Genomic DNA, 12406 nt, shown 5'->3' on the forward strand with positions numbered 1-12406 from the left:
ATGCATTGATTGGATTTAATACCCAGCTATATCATCTATCTACAGTGCAAATATATGCATGCGGTGCGAAGTGCCTTTAATATTTGTGCTCCGCACGTTATTTACAATCCCGCCTCTCGTCCTGCCATGTGTCTTGTAAGAGTTTCTGGGCCCCGTCAAGTTGTCTGGAAAACTTTTCTAATTGTTCTTGGCTCTGGTGCCTGATGACCCAGCGTAGGAAGCTTCGTCATATTCAATTTGTGTTTCGTGACCCACAGGAGAGTGACCAGGGAGTTGTGCTCCTTGGAAGCTTCCTATACGGGCAAGAGTGCAAAAGTGCAAGAACCGTCAACTTCATGTTTAGAAGCTGAGAGTGTAAGTGTCGGCATTATTCGCGCACAGCAAGTAATCAGTCAGGGAGCTATGATGTGTAAAGTGCGCATTTACAGCATCTTCCAATGTCTGTTTGGTAACCGCGCAGTGTGCAAGCAATTTTCCTTGTCAAATTTTACATTATTCGACAAGTAGAACGAGTGCATGCCTTGCACTAGTCCGACACCTTCAGCACAATTCTTGCCTTATCACTAGAAAATAAGTTTCGCTGTTTGTGTCCGTGCCGCGCTACGAGGTGACTAAATAAAGTTCAGCTTAATTCAGTGAGAGGGCTCATAGATTTAGAGCAAACCATTTAGTGTTTAAACAACACTATTATCTACGCCAGGCACCTTTCCAGTTTCGACATTTTTTGGTTTGATGACGATATTTCCGGGCTGCCTCCGTTAAGATGTTTTATGTGTCAAGCAGTCAAGTACATCGATAACGTAATCTCGGTTCGATTTGCAGCAGGGCCGCCTTTTCCTAATCTAAACGTTTTAGTGAAATTCAAATTAGTTGAGATCCGTTTAAGAACTGCCTTCATCTGAGCATACCCAACTGACTAATCCACTGCCATGGTGTCATTCCGTTTTCCTACTAGGTTGGTGCACTAGTCATATATATAGCTAGCATTTCAGATAGCATTTGTAGTTAGCGATTAGTGCCAGACGTATTTTCCCCAGACCTGCAGTAAACAGCTTTCTATAAGTGCTCTAGCGTGCTTGCTCCACTTACATACTGTAGGGAAAATACGCATTCAGGAAATTTGAAAACACGAGCTCAGTCAATTCCGTTGCTCAGAAGAGGCAACAAATCTGAGCCACTTTTCTTTACTGCAACGAAAACAACACGCTCGGAATGCAACATGAATGCACTTCCAATTTTATTTATTAGAACTCCATAGACGACAGCGAAGAGCACACAAGGTTGTAAATATAGGCAGAATGTTTCTCTTAAGATAGATAACGTGAGAGCTTTCTGAAGTGCAAGATTTCTGTTATGCGAGGATATTCTATACAATTTTACTAAATCGCCGATGATTTATTTTACGTGCCTCTAAAATTGACAAATTATTTGTTCTTTTTGCAACTTTGGCGCCTTTGGTATTTTATTACGGAAAATATTAGTAATGTACCTCCTCGTGGCTTCTTTTATCTTTCAACCAACTCACTGTTGATTTCACGAAAAATTTTAAAATTTCTCGTTTTAGCTAAATTGCCTTCACAAGGGCACCTATTCGGTGTCAGTGAGAGGCGCTTGCTCAAGAAGCGAAATTCACAAATTTTCGAAAAACATTGTGTCAGTCATCAGTCCAAGCTTTGGTGAGCCAGTAGTTCCAATGGTTCGAAACAAAAAAAATGATTGGTGGTGTACAACGTTTTCTTCTCGCGTGAAATTTTTTTTTTATTAGAAAATTTCCGAATCGCAATAACGCTTTGCACATTTAGTGCATTATGTTTTCGTGCTCGAAATCTCCCCAGATTTCTCAAAAAAATATTTGATTCCTTTGTGCAGAGACATTCGCCTACCAGAAATAAAATGTTCGCAGATAACAAAATATTGGGGACCCCTTTAGTGTACCCTCATCGGAACACGCCCTGCGCATCAAGAACCAGCAAGGGACCGACAACCAACGCTGCATTCTTCGACGAAGCCACGTGACACACCATCCCCGGCGACCGCATTGACTCTGAACCAAATTATGCCGACGTGGACTCAGTGAAAAGCCCCTCAGACGTTATTTCGGCCCTTACCGAGTCCTCCTACGCGTAAGCACACCGGACTCTGAGGTCTTGCCATAAGTCATTACGCAATCGAAGCGACGCCGCGCCTAACCTGAAGTCGTTCGCGTGGTGCCCCTTAAAGCATTCTACACGCGCTAACAAACTCTGGGATTTTACACCTTTGTTAGCTCAATTTTATTTGTAGTACGTTTGATTCTTTTCGCCTTTTTGTGTTGTTTGCAACATCCAGACGATGCTTTCTAAAAGGGGGACATTCACACAATTACCTGTTTATTTTTACGGTGACCCTTTTCACAGGCTTAAACAAATTCGAGAGTCGTCGGTCAGCGCAAGAAGCGCCTTCCTGTACAGGAACTCTCTGGAATGTTGTTCTGTTGTTTATGAGGTCGCCGAACCTTGTGTTGTACATTCTAGAAGGCACGTCAGCACCCGTTATGGTACTGTAATGTGCGAGGAGTCATGTTTGAACAGCCGATGCCTTTGTCCCGCGAATAAGATTTCGACGATGGATAACGCTACTCACTCATATCGTAGCGCTTGAGCGTGACTTGCTTTTCTTATCGCAGTGGCATTTGTCAAATAGACAGTGGAATTTGTGCCACTGTCTATTTTTTCACCACGATGAAAAGACGGCAATATATTCATTCGGAATATCAAGTCACAGAAATGTGGAGCTCTTGAAAGTAGTTTAATTACGTTCTTGCAGACAACACACAAAAAATCTCTTACGAAATAATCTATTCTCTTGTGTAGTCTCATTCACCGAAAGAACCAGTGAAGTACGTTTCGATAACATCAGAAGGCATGTTTCATCTTAATCACAGTTATTAAACAAAATTACAAGCACTCCATAATAAACTCGCTAGCTCAGCAATGTATCAGAGCACCGTTTGATAAAGTTTGGTGGTTTTAAAATTAAGCAAAACCTTGCAAACGGAATCAAAAGTAACAATAGCACTTCAGAACACATATGAACACGTAGTTTCTAGGGAAATTATATATGTCTTATTTATTGCTTCTAATTTCATTTTAACAATATATACAATACTGCTACTATCATTTGAGAGCGTCGCAGTTGGGCGATACAGTAGACATGTATGTGAATACGCATTTAGGCAGCACAGTTAATTGGAAAAAGGAAGAAAAACGAAAACAATTGCCAAAGGATGGTAATATAAGAAAGAAGCTGAGTTTAGAAACAAAAATGCAAGTTTTCACGTGACAGTTAATTAACATGATACTGGCAGTTCAGAACACGTGAGTGACTAGTTATACATAAAATAGCAGCGAAATGAAAGATAACACTTAACGCGTGAAGAAATCTTAAAGTTGTGTGAAGGGATACGCTTAAAACATACACTTTGAGAGCGAGAAGACACGAATGGAAAAAAAAAGAACAATCTAGGCAAGCAATCAGCAGCAAATGGCAGTTACAACAATAACCTTAGGACTAGCAGTAGTACAGTAATGAAAATTTATTTTGGGAACACAGTGTACCATATGTTCACATGAAGACAATCATACAAAAATGGAAAAAGAAAAGTGGGAAGTCGAAAGCAGCACAATGTAAAATTTGTGATGATTACACGTGCGATGATAAATTGTTTCATTTACGCACTGCAGCTTCCACTTGTGAAGTAAATTCGGACAACGATTCGATGGCGGTTATAGCAGGATCAAGTCGGTTCCATTCAGCAATTGTAAGGGGGAAGAATGAATGCTTAAACGTGTCACTGTTGCATGTGTATTCTGTTAAAGTGTGCGCATGTTTGTTACGTGTTTTTCGAGCCTCAGAAAATGAAATGTACCTGGGCACATCTATCTTATAGTTATTTTTTAGAAGCTGAAACAAGAACTTCAGACGAGAGTGTATTGCCCTGGTAGATAGCATTTGCAATCCAGACTGCGTTAGAAGATTAGGCGGTGAGTCAGTGCGTTTATATTTGCTGTGAATGAACCTTATAGCCTTTTTTGTACTGCCTCTAATTTTGTTTTGTTAGTTGTTGTATGAGGAAACCAGACTGTGTTTGCATATTCGAGAACCGGCCTAATGAACGTTGTGTAGGTCAGTAGCTTCGTTGATGTTGTAGAGAGCGGCAGGCTTCTTTTGAGGAAGAATAGTTTGCGTAATGCTCCTGCCGTGATATTCGAAATGTGTTTATCCCACCTGAGGTCTGAGGTTAATGTAACTCCCAGGTATTTGTTGTTCAACTTTGGTTAGTGGTATGCCGTTAATCTCATATGTAAAGATCTTGTTTTCCTTGTTACGGTCATGACCAGACTTTTTTACGTTAATTGACATCTGCCAATTAGAGCACCAAATATCTAGAGTGTTGAGGGATGTATTAAGTGCGATGTTATCGTTCTAATTAGTGATTTCCCTATAGATAACGCAGTCGTCGGCGAACAGTATTATATTACAACCAATGTTAGCTGTGATGTCATTAATATAGATGAGGAAGAGTAATGGTCCAAGAACTGAGCCTTGGGGAACTCCGGAAGTAACGGTGACAGTGTTGGATAGCATTTCTTCGTAGGTTACAAATTGTGAACGATTGGCTAGAAATTCTTTCATCCAGGCTGAAAGGAGCCCTTTCCCAACAACAATTTCAACTTTAGCGATTAATTTGTTATGGCATACACAATCAAATGCCTCAGATAGATCAAGTAAAATCATGTCAGTTTCGCCGCGGTGATTGATAGTATATGCAAGATCGTGGACTAGTTCTGTTAGTTGGATTACTGTTGATAAACCACTGCGAAAACAATGTTGGTAGGGAGACAAGAAGCCAATGCTCTCTAGAAAAACCATTATGTGCTCTAAGATTATGTGCTCTGGAAGCTTACAGGATGTACTAGTTAATGAAATGGGTCTAACATTTGACATTTCTGCTGTGTCGCCTGATTTATGGATAGGTATTATCTTTGCAATTTTCCAGTCGTTTGGTAGTTGTGAAGTCGTGAGTGATTTAGGAAAAATTATGCCGACGTATCTATTGCACCATTCCGCATACCTTTTCAGAAAGCCGTTAGGTACGCTGTCAGGACCGCTGCCTTTTTCAGGGTCAAGATTAAGCAGAAGATTAAGTATGCCAGCATCCGTAATGTCATTATATATATATATATATATATATATATATATATATATATATATATATATATATATATATATATATATGGCCTTAATTCTCGGCCTCGCTATTGATGAAATGCCGTACTTTCCTTTCTGTTTTCATATTTCTTGTTTCCCTTATTCTACGACGTGACATGCATACAACACAGTATACTATAGTTTACTTGTAAGTACTATTTTTAGTTCTTTATATGTGCTATCCTGTTTATTACAATGCGGCGCATCATTTGTAAAGGCCTTTTTTTTCTCTCACTCCAAGTCCGATGACGAAGCAGGTGATCTTACGGAAATATTTTACGTCACATAAAAGGAAAACCATAAAATTGTTATGCTGATTTTCTTCCCATACTCTAAACGTTCCCTCTATCATGGTAAACAAAGCCACCAGTTTACTTGCGGACGCTTCTTTCACCGTCAAGCGGCGTTATTCCATCGCATATTTTCCTTGTTTTGTTACATGATACATGTTGAGAATAGGCTTGAAAAGTCAACATGGCCGTGACCTGTATTGGAGTCACTGAAGGTTATACGGATGTGCGTTTTCATGTTGTTCTGGGTATATATAACAGGAATCGAATAGCTTTCGAGCATTTTAACATAACACCACGTTTCAGTATATACGTGCGTCAATACCTTTCACCGTTCACAGTTTCTTATCGGCTAAGTCATAAAAGGGAAACGTGGAAATCATTAATTATAAGTTTCTCGTTTATTTTATAACATATACGCAGTCCTATTCTGAAACTGTTTGTATGAACTAACCTGGAATGGAGCAGAAGCTGAAAGTCGGTGAACGTTCTCTGTATATATCACTGGATATACTCACCATATATTTCATTATTGGCATGCTACTCTCATATTACTTATATATACAGTAAAACCAAAGATACTGTACCCGTGTCTACATGCAATCTATTATAACAACCTAAAAACAAATACTTCATTGAAGAAACCATTTGCTTGCGCAGATTAAAATTAGTAGCCGACCTGCGCTACACACACACACACACACACACACACACACACACACACACACACACACACACACACACACACACACACACACACACACACACATATATATATATATTGACGCAACTCTATTTGGCAGAACCATTATTCAGCGGGTATGCGCCAGTGGGGACGACGCTGAAGTAGCGCGTGTTTTTAGGTGAAGCGGGGGAAACGAAGAAGACGTTGTTGTTCCCTTGGACGACTGATAAAGTGCGTTTCTTGGCGGTGCTGCTACGCATACTCGTCGATCCCACGTCGTTACACTGGTGGAGGTGCTGGGTATTCTTCATGCTTGGCACCCCTTCGCGGAGCCGAAGATCGAGCCCGGAATCACCATCGCGCATCGAAACACCGGTCCACCGCTTCAGTCGTCGCCTGCTAGGCTTAGCGCCCGAGTCCAGTCCGCTGCAAGAAACTTCGAGAAATCGTTTGCCTCCTACAAATAACATGGCCACCGCAGCTCCATCGCAAGTAACGCTACAGAATCCTATGGTCCCGGAGAGCTTTCATGGTGATGCCTTTGAAGACGTCCAAGATTGGCTAGACCAGTTCGAGCGCGTCGCCCAGTATAACCATAAGACCAGCTCGGCGGACAAACTCTCGAGTGTCTATTTCTATTTGAAGGACAATGCTCGTACGTGGTACGTAAACCGGGAGAGGAGCTTTGCCACGTGGGACGACTTCCGCGCACAGCTGCTGGATACCTTTTCAAGCATCGACAGGAGGGAAAACGCGCAGCGTCTCCTTGAAATCCGCGTTCAAAAGCCCAATGAGAGTGTTGCTATGTTCTCAGAAGACATGGCCCGTCTTTTCCGTAGGGCAGACCCAGACATGCCAGAGGAAAGAAAGCTGCGATATCTCCTGCGAGGAGTGAAGGAGCAACTGTTTGCCGGCCTTGTGAGAAATCCACCGACAACAGTGGCACAGTTCACAAAAGAGGCTACAGCCATTGAACGGGCCCTGCATCAACGATACCGCCAGCATGACATGGGCAACTCGACGGCGAACACTTCCGTACTGGCTGCGAGTAACGACATGTCTCTGCGTGAAGTTGTCCGCGAAGTGGTGCGAGAAGAGCTTCGGCAGCTCGGCTTTGTGGTTGCGCCTACGGAACCGACGCCAGCGTTATCTTTTGTTGCTGATGTCGTCCGGGAGGAAGTCCGGCAAGCTTTTTCAGCGCCAGACTGTGGCAACGTTCCGCGGCGCCTAACTTATGCGGAAGCTGTCCGCCGTCCACTCAACGCAACTTCAACGCCGTTGACACCCATAACTACAACACCGCCTACGCCACAAATAGAGCCGACATCGTCACCCTCGTCGACTCTACCGACCCCGCCGATCATGCCAGCACAAACAACGCCGTATTTTCGACATGCGCACGCCACCCCTTGGCTCCATGGAGAGCTACCGCCGAACTACCAGCGCCGGAAAACCGATTTGTGGCGCACCGTCGACCGTCGACCAGTGTGCTACCATTGTGGTGAAGCTGGACACGTCTATAGAGTTTGCCGCAAATGGAACAACTATCGCGCCGCTCAACAACCAAGCTTTCCTGCCAACTATGCTTATTCTCCGTACGACGGTCGACGCGCTTACAACGACGCTCCTGTGAACAGTCAGTCACCAAATACGACGACGTCCCGACCACGTTCTCCTTCTCCATCTCCGGCGCACTACAATTCGCCGACTCGTCGCAGCTTTGCCGACGTCACTAGGGGCAGATCGCCTAGCCCTCGACGGGGAAACTAGCCGCAGCGACCTCCGGGGGTGAGGTTGCCAATACTCTAACTGCTCCACATCCCCCGTTATCGACGAACGACGACGTGAAGACTACATTGACGGAAAAGACGCCCAGCACAACGACGAATACGACGAATAGAAGTACGAAAGACGTAACTGACATCGTCAGCGCCGAGCTCATCGTTTGCATTGACGGTCACGAAATAGCCGCTCTGGTTGACACTGGCTCCCATTTTTCAATCCTTAACTTACAGGTCGCTGACAAACTGAGGAAGGTGAAGACACCATGGCACGGGCCCAACATAAGAACCGCCGGAGGTCAGTTGATGACACCTGTCGGGAAATGCACGGCCCGACTCTTAATCGCCGGTTCAACCTTCGTCGTCACCCTCGTCATCCTTACTGAGTGTTGTAAAGAACTTATACTGGGCATGGATTTTCTACGGGAGTACGGCGCCGTGATTAACATCCGTGACAGAAGCGTCACTTTTGCCACGAGTTCGGATAATGTCACCCATGAGAAGCCACAACAACCTCGCTTACGTATTGCCGCGGACGACGTCATACTTTTGCCGCGGAGTTGCTCCCTCGTACAGGTGCGCTGTGACAGCCTGCAAAGTGGGACTGGAGTAGCTGAACACATCAGTGCGCTAGCACTGAATTGCGGTGTGTCCATTGCCAGAGCACTTATCAATGTAATCGACGGAAGCGCCGAACTCTTGCTGACAAATTTTAGTAGGGAGCGCCGACACATCGTTAGAGGCACTGCTGTCGCCTATTTCGACGAAGTGACTGAAATACAAGACTGCCACTTAGCGCAGGAGTCGGCCTCTACAATCCACACAGCTGCACCTATTGTAGACGTTAATCCGACGTTAACGGCCGTTGAGCGGAATCGTCTGCTTGCGCTCATCAAGCAGTACCAGGGCTGTTTCTCCTCTGCGTCACGAGTTGGTCAAACGCCCCTTACGAAACACCGCATCATTACTGATGTCGACGCCAGACCCATCCGACAAAACCCTTATCGTGTGGCCCCAAAGGAACGCGAAGCGATACAAAAACAAGTGAAGACGATGCTAGAAGATGGCGTTATTCGACCATCTAATAGTCCGTGGGCATCACCTGTAGTTTTAGTGAAGAAGAAGGATGGTAGCCTGCGCTTCTGCGTCGACTATCGGAAGCTCAATCAGGTCACAAAGAAGGACGTTTATCCGCTGCCGCGTATTGATGATTCCTTGGATAGGTTGCGAAACTCGTGCTACTTTTCCTCAATGGACTTGAAAAGCGGTTATTGGCAGATCGAAGTGGATGAGAGAGACCGTGAGAAAACAGCCTTTGTGACGCCTGACGGACTTTATGAATTTCAGGTACTTCCTTTCGGTTTGTGTTCGGCGCCAGCAACATTTCAGCGTCTAATGGACACTGTGCTCTCCGGACTCAAATGGCAAACATGCCTGGTGTACTTGGATGACGTGATTGTCTTTTCCGCAACGTTCGACGAACACTTACGAAGGCTGAAAACTGTTTTTGAAGCGATACGCTCTGCCGGTCTTACTTTGAAGCCTGAGAAGTGCCATTTTGGTTTTCATGAGCTCCAGTTCCTCGGTCACGTCGTCAGTAGCCAAGGAGTCCGACCTGATCCGGATAAAATTGCCGCCGTCGCTAATTTCCCGATTCCATCAGACAAAAAAGCCGTGCGACGTTTTCTGGGACTCTGTGCATATTACCGGCGATTTATTGCTAATTTCTCGCGTATCGCATGGCCGTTAACACAGCTCACCCGAGACGATATGCCTTTTACTTGGGGCGAAGACCAGCAGCGGGCATTCCACGAGCTCCGGCAACGCATGCAATCGCCTCCCGTATTAGCACATTTCGATGAGGAAGCCCCGACGATATTGCATACAGACGCTAGTAATGTCGGTCTAGGGGCGGTACTAGTACAATGGCAGGGCGACAGCGAAAAGGTGATTGCTTACGCCAGTAGGACACTATCCCGAGCCGAAGCTAACTACTCCACCACTGAAAAAGAATGCCTCGCAATGGTATGGGCAGTTCTGAAATTTCGTCCGTATTTGTATGGTCGGTCTTTCACCGTCGTTAGTGACCACCATTCCCTCTGCTGGCTCATTAATTTGAAAGATCCTTCCGGCCGGCTCGCACGCTGGAGTCTTCGACTCCAAGAGTTCGACTTTGTTGTTACATACAAGTCGGGAAAACGGCACGCAGACGCCGACTGCCTTTCTCGGTCTCCTGTTGAGCCGGCAGCACAAGACGATGACGACACGGTTTTTCTGGGACTCGTGGATACTGCCGATCTTTCACGCCAGCAACGGGATGACATTGAATTGCTGCCGCTTATTGATTACCTCGAAGGACGGACCAACCGCGTGCCGAGGCTCTTTGCAAGAGGGGTGGCATCATACTGCTTGCGTCGCAACGTCCTCTACAAGAAGAACTTCTCGCCTAGCGGCAGCAACTACTTGCGTGTTGTTCCATCACCGCTTCGACGTGAAATCTTAAACGCCTGCCACAACGAGCCGACTGCTGGGCACTTGGGCTACACTCGCACATTGGCACGGATTCGGCAGAAGTACTACTGGCCGAGACTTACTGCGGTCGTTAAACGCTACGTTCAGACATGTCTGGATTGCCAACGTCGTAAACCGCCATCCGTCAAACCAGCCGGCTTACTGCACCCTGTTGACGTACCGGCCACACCATTTGCACAAGTAGGCATGGACTTTCTGGGCCCCTTCCCAACGTCTACTACTGGTAATAGGTGGATAATCGTTGCCACGGATTATCTCACTAGATATGCCGAGACAAGTGCCCTGCAACGGGCAACAGCAGATGAAGCGGCACGATTTTTTCTGGAATCCATCGTTTTAAGGCATGGCGCTCCCGCAGTAGTCGTCACGGACAGAGGTACTGCGTTCATGGCCCAGTTTTTAGATATCGTTCTACGTCTAAGTGGTACCGCCCACCGAAAGACAACAGCGTATCACCCTCAAACAAACGGACTGACAGAACGACTCAATAGGACATTGGCTGATATGATAAGCATGTACGTAGATGTAGAGCATAGGAACTGGGACGAGGTTTTACCTTATGTCACCTTCGCGTACAATACGGCTCGTCAAGAGACCACTCGCAAGACGCCCTTCAGTCTCGTATACGGCCGTGAGGTTACAACAACATTAGATGCAATGCTCCCTCATGAATTTGACGACAACGAAACGGGTGCTGAAGAGATCACACACCGAGCAGAGGCAGCTAGGCAGCTTGCGCGTCTGCGAATCCACGAACAGCAGGACATTGACGCCAGACGCTACAATCTTCGGCACAAAGCCGTAACATACAACATCGGCGACAAAGTGTGGGTCTGGACACCTATTCGACAGCGTGGGCTCTCTGAAAAGCTCCTACGTAAATACTTCGGGCCCTACATAGTTCTCCGACGCATCAGTGACGTCAACTACGAAGTCGTTCCTGACAGCTCGCACTGTTCAAAGCGCCGACGGCATTTACCCGAGGTCGTTCACGTGCTGCGTATGAAGCCGTACTATGAGGACTGCCAAGACTGCGCAGTTCTTTACCGCTGCCTTCCAAGCCTCTATCATCGGGACGATGATCTTTTCTAAAGGGGGAGCAAATGACGCAACTCTATTTGGCAGAACCATTATTCAGCGGGTATGCGCCAGTGGGGACGACGCTGAAGTAGCGCGTGTTTTTAGGTGAAGCGGGGGAAACGAAGAAGACGTTGTTGTTGTTCCCTTGGACGACTGATAAAGTGCGTTTCTTGGCGGTGCTGCTACGCATACTCGTCGATCCCACGTCGTTACAATATATATATATATATATATATATATATATATATTATTACGATATTATCGGTAGATACGCGAGAGACGAGCCGCCGCGATAACGACGACGAAGTGCATCTGTGCCCTTCGCGCGAGAAAATGTCGGCCTGGCGCTCTGGCTCCAGTCCAGCGTAAATAGCTTCTAAATAGCCTCCTCCGTCTGAGTCTTTCTACAGGTAACATTCTGGTGGAGGTGCTACGACCTCCGTCACCGTGATGTCCATTTCACGCCCGGCACCCTCGTGTTGCTTTGGTCACCATCGCGTAAAGTTGGCCTTTGTTTGAAACTGCTTTCCTGTTACACCGGCCCATATCGCGTGCTCCGCCAAGCGACCGATGTCACCTATGAAATTGTTCTAGCCACGCCCACTCCATCCTCCGGAGTGATAACCAGTGACATTGTCCAAGTCATCCGACTTAAGCCCTACAACTCTCCACGTGCCTTGGATATTTAACAGCACCTTTTGCTTTTGTCGCCGGGGGGTAGTATTACGATATTAGCGGTAGATACCCGAGAGACGAGCCGCCGCGAGAACGACGACGAAGTGGGTCTG

General features: G+C 46.0%; 1 protein-coding gene across 1 annotated transcript in view; it reads right to left on the reverse strand.

Moving 5' to 3' along the window:
• The window catches only part of LOC142586931 (uncharacterized), a 68445-nt gene that overhangs the window by 284 nt on the left and 55755 nt on the right, over positions 1-12406 (reverse strand). The gene's annotated exons all lie outside the window — the stretch shown is intronic.

The sequence above is a fragment of the Dermacentor variabilis genome, chromosome 7, assembly GCF_050947875.1.
Source record: "Dermacentor variabilis isolate Ectoservices chromosome 7, ASM5094787v1, whole genome shotgun sequence".
Taxonomy (NCBI): domain Eukaryota; kingdom Metazoa; phylum Arthropoda; class Arachnida; order Ixodida; family Ixodidae; genus Dermacentor; species Dermacentor variabilis.